The sequence below is a fragment of the Silene latifolia genome, chromosome X (assembly GCF_048544455.1).
Source record: "Silene latifolia isolate original U9 population chromosome X, ASM4854445v1, whole genome shotgun sequence".
NCBI classification, from domain to species: domain Eukaryota; kingdom Viridiplantae; phylum Streptophyta; class Magnoliopsida; order Caryophyllales; family Caryophyllaceae; genus Silene; species Silene latifolia.
The window spans coordinates 244188906-244196977 of NC_133537.1; the positions used below are offsets into that span (position 1 = coordinate 244188906).

The 8072-nt window shown below is 40.2% G+C and overlaps 1 non-coding gene across 1 annotated transcript; it reads right to left on the minus strand.

Moving 5' to 3' along the window:
* Positions 1 to 259: 259 nt before the first annotated feature.
* On the minus strand, positions 260 to 366 carry LOC141624069 (small nucleolar RNA R71). The gene has a single exon (XR_012533880.1). It is a non-coding gene; the product is annotated as a small nucleolar RNA R71 (small nucleolar RNA).
* Between the last annotated feature and the right edge of the window lie 7706 nt (positions 367 to 8072).

Sequence of the window (8072 nt, forward strand, 5' to 3'; positions counted from 1 at the left end):
AGTCGAAAGAAGCCAATTCGGGGGGATGCCTAGTGAAGACCCTCACTCTCATATGGAGACCTTTTGTGACTATTGTGATGCAATTTCTCAAACCGGTGTCACTCAAGACCAAATTCGATGGGTCTTATTTCCTTTTTCTTTAATTGGCACCGCGAAACAATGGTTGAAGGGCCTTGATAAGGCCATTCTCGGAATTGATTCTTGGAAGAAGTTGGCTCTAGCTTTCTACAAAAATTTCTATCCACCGGAAAAGACTAACATGCTAAGAGCTCAAATTACGGGTTTTAAGCAAAGGGATGAAGAATCTTTGTATGAAGCTTGGGAGCGGTTCAAAGGAATTTGTCGCTCATGTCCTCACCATGGACTTAGCGAGTGGTTCTTGTTACAACAATTTTGGAATGGTCTTTATGAAGATTCAAGGAACATTCTCAACATGGGATCAAATGGAATGTTCACCGAAGTTGATGACAATCAAACTTGGAACAAAATTGAGGAAATGGCGGTCCATAACTCACAATATAGTAGACCTCGCAAGGCTACTAGAGGAGGAAAACATGAAGTGGACTCCGTTACTCAATTGGGTGCTCAACTTAGTGCTCACATTGATACCATCAATTTGAAGTTTGAAAAGGCTATGGCTAGACTTGAAGAAGCCTCAAAATCACCAAAGCATCATGTTAATGCCATGACGGCATCTTCATCAATCCCAAGTGGGATATGTGAGAATTGTGGAACTTTGGGACATGACCCAAGTGAATGTAGGGGAACAAATGAACAAGTGAATGCTTTCCAAGCATACAAGAGTAGTACCCCTTATTCCAACTATTACAATGAAAACACCAAATTTCATCCAAATCTCTTATACAAAAGCCAAAATGTTCAAAACCCTCAAATAACATACACCCCACCTCCCATGAGAAACCAAAATCAAAGACCCTTTTACAACCAAAACCAAGGTTACCAAAATCAATCTCCATACAATCAACAAAATGACCAAGGTTTTGATGTTCAAAAAGCGGTCCTTCAAATGCAAAAGAATCAACAAGAGTTTTTCACTCAAATGCAAAAGGATAGTCAAGCAAAGGAAACCACCATCAACAACATCCTAGCTCACACCAAAATGTTGGAAACCCAATTGACTCAACTAGCATCTTCAAGCTCAAAAAGACAAAAGGGGCAATTTCCACCTCAAAGTAATCCCCCAAGACATGAAACGGTTAGTGCCATTCACTTAAGAAGTGGTATAAGGTATGAAGAACCGAAGAAGCAAGTTGAGGATAAAGTTGTAGAAGCTAGTGACAAGGAAGAAATTGTGCAAAACTTCAAGGATGGAGAACCATCAAAAGAAGAAGTTTCAAAGAAAAATGAAGACAAGGTCAAGAAGAAGGAGCCCATTGTGATTAGACTTTCTTTTCCAAGTCGTCAAGCCAAGCCCAAATTTGATGACCAACTTGGAAAATTTATGGAAATTGTGAAGAATTTGGAAGTCTCAATTCCTTTCACGGAATTAATCAATCACATGCCGGCCTATGCGAAATACATGAAAGACATCCTCACAAAGAAGAAGTCGATCCGGAAGCTTGAGACTATCGCCTTCACTAAGGTGAGTAGTGCAATTCTTCAAGGGAGTTCACCTCCAAAACTCAAGGATCCGGGAAGCTTCTCAATACCGTGTACCATTGGCGACACCACGATCAACAAAGCCTTATGTGATCTAGGGGCTAGTGTGAGTGTTATGCCGTACTCGGTGAGTAAAAGGTTGGGGATGGGAGAGCTTAAATGCACCAATATCACACTCCAAATGGCCGATAGATCAACAAAGACACCATTAGGGATATGGGAAGATGTTCCGCATTTAATTGGGAAATTTTTCATCCCGATGGACTTTGTCATTGTTGATATGGAAGAAGACTCCAACATTCCAATCATTCTAGGAAGACCTTTCTTACACACCGCGGGTGCGGTGATTGATGTAAAACATGGAGAGTTCACTCTAGAAGTGGGAGATGAGAGTATAACTTTCAATCTTGACAAGACCATGAGAGCTCCCCGTTTGCATGAACTATGTTTTATGATTGATCATTATAGCCGGAAGGATGATAGGAAGAAGTCGGAACTCCAATGGAAGAAGAAAATTGAAGATGCTCCATTCAAAGAGCAAGTGAATTATAACAAAGAGAGCTTGAAAAGCTCACCAAAGTCAAGCAATGAAGAAGAAAGCCTCATTGGCCAAGACAAGAAAATGGGAGAATTGTCTCTATCAACTCAAGAGATCTTTAGTGATCAAGTAGATGAAGTTTGTGGTCTTTGGGACGATGAGTTTGAAGGGATTTTCAATCCCTATATTGGTAATGCTATCGATCAAGACCGACAACAAGGGCAAGGATCTATTGAAGATCTTTATCATGACAATGAACAAGCTTTTGATTACTTCTTCAAGGTGTTGAGCAACATCAACAACACCTTGAACATGCCCCCATGACATCTCACTAAGGAGGAGAGTTTGGTGGAGTCCTCCCTAAACCACCATTTGTAAATATTTCTAACTCCTAACTCGCATTTTAATTCTCATATTGCATTTTTTGTCATTTTTGGATTTTTATGCCTTGATCAAGATAATTATCATGTTTGAGAGAAGTGAGGGAGGGACTAATGATTTCAATTGATGTGTAGTGCTTTAGCCTAGTGTGGGGATAGCAATTGCCTAGGCTATCCATACCTTAGTAGTGCCCCCACAATGAAGAACACGAGATTTTGAAAAATGAAAAATGACAAGGGATATGCAAGTACACGGATGGAACTGAATCCGGGTAAAAAGGGCAGAATCCGAGCGTTTTTAAGAAAATCCGCCCGTCTTCAGGCAACTCGGGCGTATTTGTCACAAAACGCCCGTCCTCTGAGCTGAATTTTTAAAAACTTTGGGACTGTTAGCAAATCCGGGCGTCCTGCAAAAGAATCCGCCCGTCCCGAGGAGCTTGAATCCGAGCGTCTTCTGCTCAAATCCGCCCGTCTTTCCGCGATAATTTAGCCCGACTTTTCCTAATTTAATTACACCCCACCACACAATTTGTGACACATCACCCTTCCTTCCACTTGTATTATAAAAACCCACCTCCTTATGACTCCAAAGCACATCCAAATCACTCTTTTACCCCAAAAAATAAAAAAGCTCCAAATTGCTAGGGTTTCAAAGGCAACACTCAATCCACAAGGAGCATCTTTATTCTTTAACAAATCAAAAGTCCCAGCTCAATAATCAAGGAATGGCACCAAGGAGATCTTCTTTTAGGAATGGGAGGAGACCAAGGATGAGGGGAAGTTCTTCTACCTCCCATGTCAACAAATTAAGAAGGGAGCATGAAGAAATAGTGGATCTTACAAGACATGATGACTTCTCAAATGTTGAGTTTATCAATGATGTGCAAAGACTAGTCTTCCACCGGCTTCTAAGTAAGAACATTCTCCCCACTAAGTTTTTATGCCATGATACCTTGAGGAAACTTGGGATTTATCACCAAGTGGAAGCTCTCTTTGAAGTATTTGATCTCTCTACCCTTTTCCACATGTATGAGCAAACTTATCGATCCCTTGTGCTTGAGTTTTTGAGCTTTTTGAAGATTACAACCTTGAACAAAACAATTTCCATAGAATTTAGGTTGGAAAATGTTTCAAGGATGATGACCCTTGTAGAATTCGTAAATGTGCTTGGACTCGATGTTTCGCCTACCCGGACATCGAAGCCAAAGAAATACAGTGTTGAACCTTTGTGGAGGGCCATGACCGGCCGGGATTTCATACACAACAAGGAATGTCTCGCTTTTCATATTCAAAATCCGATCTTGAGACTTACTTATCGGTTCCTCTCGGGCACCCTTTTTGCTCGCCGAGATCCGGCGATCGTGAACCAACTAGACCTTGTGTTTATGGAATCCTACCTCAACATTCAAGGAAGAAGTGTGTACCACTTCAATGCACCTCTAGTGCTACTCGAGAAATGGGCAAAGTTTAGGAATGGTGATGATGATGGGATGAAACACATTGTGAATGGAGGGCTCATTACTAGGCTTGCGAAGTATTTCAATCCGAGATTCAATGAGAATAATGAGTATGCTCCTCTTTCGGGAAACACGAGGATAAATGAAGATCTTCTTCTTATTCATCATCATTGGATAACCCTTGAGGGGGTTGAAAAGCGGATCAAATGGATAACGAAAGGAAGTGATCCGATTTTTCTACCAATGACCGGCCTACCACGGATTTCCCCAAGAAGAGGACCTTTATCACCAATCCCATCTTACCTCATCCCTCCAAACCCAACTCAAACAAGACAAGCACCACCACCTCCAAATCAACAACAACAACAAGAGCAACAATCTCAAGATGAGAAGATCAAAGTGCCTCCCTACCCATTTCCTTATCAACCGTATAACCATCCCAACCCCTTCATCCTCCCCCGTGACGACTTTGTCACGGGAATTCTACAAGATTTGCACTTCCGCCAATACGAAACCACCGTGGATAATTACTATGCACTCTATCCTCAATACCACGATATGGTTCAAAAGGGAAATATTAGTGAGGAGGGAGCATTTCCCTCATGGGCACAAATGGACTTACTCTTCCCCAATTCGGAGAGGGCAAATGAAGGGGCAAACGGGAGACAAGAGGAGGGGAGCAAGAATTCTTGCGGAGGGGACACGGTGGAGCTTGAAAGTGAAGAGGACGAGTTCATGGACCCGAATATGAGTGATGCATCAAAGGAGATATGGGATAGTGATCTAGAAGGAGATGATGCCGATCTCTAGAGGATTACTTCATAGCTAGGTGGAGCGGGCGAGAGGCACCCATCACAAGCTTAAGTGAAGTTTCCTCACGCCTCTCTTTAAGTTTCAATTTTCATGAAAAGAAGTTTGTGTTTTGTTAACTTGTATATTATTTAATATTTATCATGGTTGGAGTAGTCCTAGCAACAAAGAGGACTAACACCTCGGCCCCATTGAGGTGTTCTTATTTTATTGTTCCCACTTTTGAAAATCCAAAATGACAAATTTAGTTTCATGCATTGCATCGTGTGTGCATGAACTACACCCAACCTTAGGACATTAGAAATAATGTCTAACTCGGTTTGGGGAAGTACATACATACACAACGGGAGGTAATCTAAATTATCCTCTCCGTCATAAACAAAAACCATGCATCATGTAGTGTAGATTAGTGTAGCTTGCATTTAGTGTAGAATTCATGCATCATGCTTGCATGATTTCCCAGCATTTTGGCCATTGAGGACAATGCCCATATTAGTGTGGGGATGGGGAATTCTAACTTAACTTCTACTCAAAAATCCAAAAAAATTGAAAATTTCAAAAAAACCATAAAAATTTGAAAAATTGAAAAACCAAAAACATGTTCATTTCCTTTGTAGTGTAGTCGTGTATATATTATTGTATATATTGTGTATGTGTTATCATTGTTCACATTGATCGACTACGCCACATCCGAGACATGAGGATATTGAAGACCGCATGGTATGATCTTTCCAATCTCCTTTTTCCTCTTTATGTTAATGACTATGTGGCTTTATTTTGATTGATGCGGTATAAAAATGTGAACTTAGGACTTGCATTTAGTTTATATGGCATATTAGTTGGTAGAATCATTTGCATTAGGATGTTTATATCTTAGTTGCATCATGGCATGTAGTTGCATGTTAGAAAAATTTTGCGAAACCGTCTACTTGGGAAGCTTGACAAGTGTATATAGGCCCTAGTAGATGCTTTTTCTTCTTAAGACTTTGCTTGTTAGAATACTTGTAAAACACCCTAGGATGTGTCATACTAGTATCCTTTGACCCATGGATTAAGGCCTAGTCAAGAGTACCTTGTGGTGTGATAACTCCTTGGCTACCGTTTATTCCAAGGTGACCCTTGAAACCATACATCCATCCATCCATCCATCCATCCATGTTCTACCACATTTTTGTCAACAAAAGGGAATGGGCACAAAAAGAAATCAATTTGAGTTCAATGAAATGAAAAGTGAAAGAAAGTTTGCAAAAAAAATTCATCAAATGAAAAGAGGATCAAAAATAGAACTCCTAAAGCTTCAAATATAAGCCACCCTCACTACATATGGGGTGACTTTGAAAATATTCAAAAGATATGCAAAGAAAGTTGTCAAGTGTTGAAATGCCAAAAATCAAAAAGAAATGGCAAGAAAGTGTTCTCAAATGTTATATGCCACATGAAATTGGGGGGAAAAACAAAAATGAAAGCAAACTCCCAAAGTGAAACTCAAATATCTATCGATCCCTTTATCCACCGTATCCATTTTTGTGCATGGTAGAGAGGGGACGACCCTTCTTCTTGTCTAGGCAAGAGGGGGAATTCCGCGATCCTCCAGTGTTTCTAACACCATAGGGAGTCTACTCTTGACAAAAGCATTTAACGATTGTGGACAAAGGTACCCTAGCTTGACACAACTTGGAGGTGATTTATTGGTATCCTTCTAGGCTTAGTAGTTTGAAGAAATTGCATCTATGAAGAAGTGTGTACCCTTGAATTGCTTCCCTTGTAGATAATTTCCGCCACTTAGATGAGGAAAGTGGCTATTCTTTTGTAGATGCATCCATTATTTGTTTTTGGGTGCTTAATGTTTGAATGTGTCGACATTTTGGCAAGACCCACCTTGCCTTGCAAGAAGGCATCCTACCTCATGGTTGTCTTGTTGTGAGTTGAAGGGGCGGAGTGAGACCCGCTAATTGTCTCATATCGGCTATGTTATTAGGTTAGTTTAAATAATGGTCCTAGTCTTTGTCACCTCTTTACTCGGGACGAGCAAAGGTTCGGTTTGGGGATATTTGATGCGACCATAATTAGAGCATATTTAGTCCCCGAATTAGCCTTGTTCCCATGCTTTTTAGTGCATATTTGGGTCATTTATTGTCTTTAGTTCTTTGTTTTGCATATTCTTTGACGTTTTGTGTCCTTGGTAGGAAAGGAGTGCAACCCTTGCATTTTCATGGCAAAACGAGACTAAATTGATTGAATTCAATGACCAAGCATCAAGGAGAGACAAGATTAGAAGGCCTTTGTACATACTATAGTAGATGGGCAATGATGAGAAAAGATCCTTGCATCCCCGAGGAAATCCCCAAGGATTTTATGAAGAAAAGGGAAGAAAAGAAGAAGAAATGTGACTGTCCAGCAATCCGTGCGGATTGTCCTGAAGACGCCCGTCCTCCACCTTCACAATCCGTGCGTCTTCACTCCAAGACGCCCGTGCAGCAATCCCAGAAGACGCCCGTCTTCTCCCCAAGACGCCCGGGCAGAGACCCATGAATCCGGCCGTCCCGTGCTAAAGACGCACGGATTCCAAGGCAGCACAACTTCGTCTTCTTCAAGTTTCAAGAAAGATGCCCATCCTTCCAAAAATACCGGCGTTTCCTTAAGTAGGGACTTAATCGTCATTTAAGCCCTTAGTTAACCCTAATTCCTACACCTATTCCCCACTATAAATACCCCATTAGTCTAATTAAAAGAGCATGTTCTTCTTAGCAATCTTTAGTATAGTTAATATCAATCAAATCTCTCTTTAATATTGTAATCAACAATTAATCAAGTTTTAATACAAGTTTTATTTCCTTAATCTCTCTTTTGTTCATCCTTTATTTTGGGTAATTGAAGATTATTTGGGTTATTATTGGGAGATTGACAACCTCTCAATCAAGCATCAAGTACTTCTTTTATTCTTTGCTTTATTGTTGGAATCATTAGTAGGTATAATTCTCTTAATCCCTTTTTAATTATTGCTAATTACTTTCATTTATTCATCATGTTTCACTTTGTTGGTATGATTGACAACCTTGCTAGCATGTTCAACATGATAATGAGTGAGTAGTCACTTAGCTATGGGTAATTAGGGGAAACCAACATGGGAAATGATTCATGCTTAAATTAATATGCTTTCATGGTTTATTTGCTTGCTTGTTATGATCTCAACTCATGCACATGTTATGTTTGATGAAATGCGAGCCTATGAATCCTTGCATTTTTTACCCATCACCTATCTTTTCA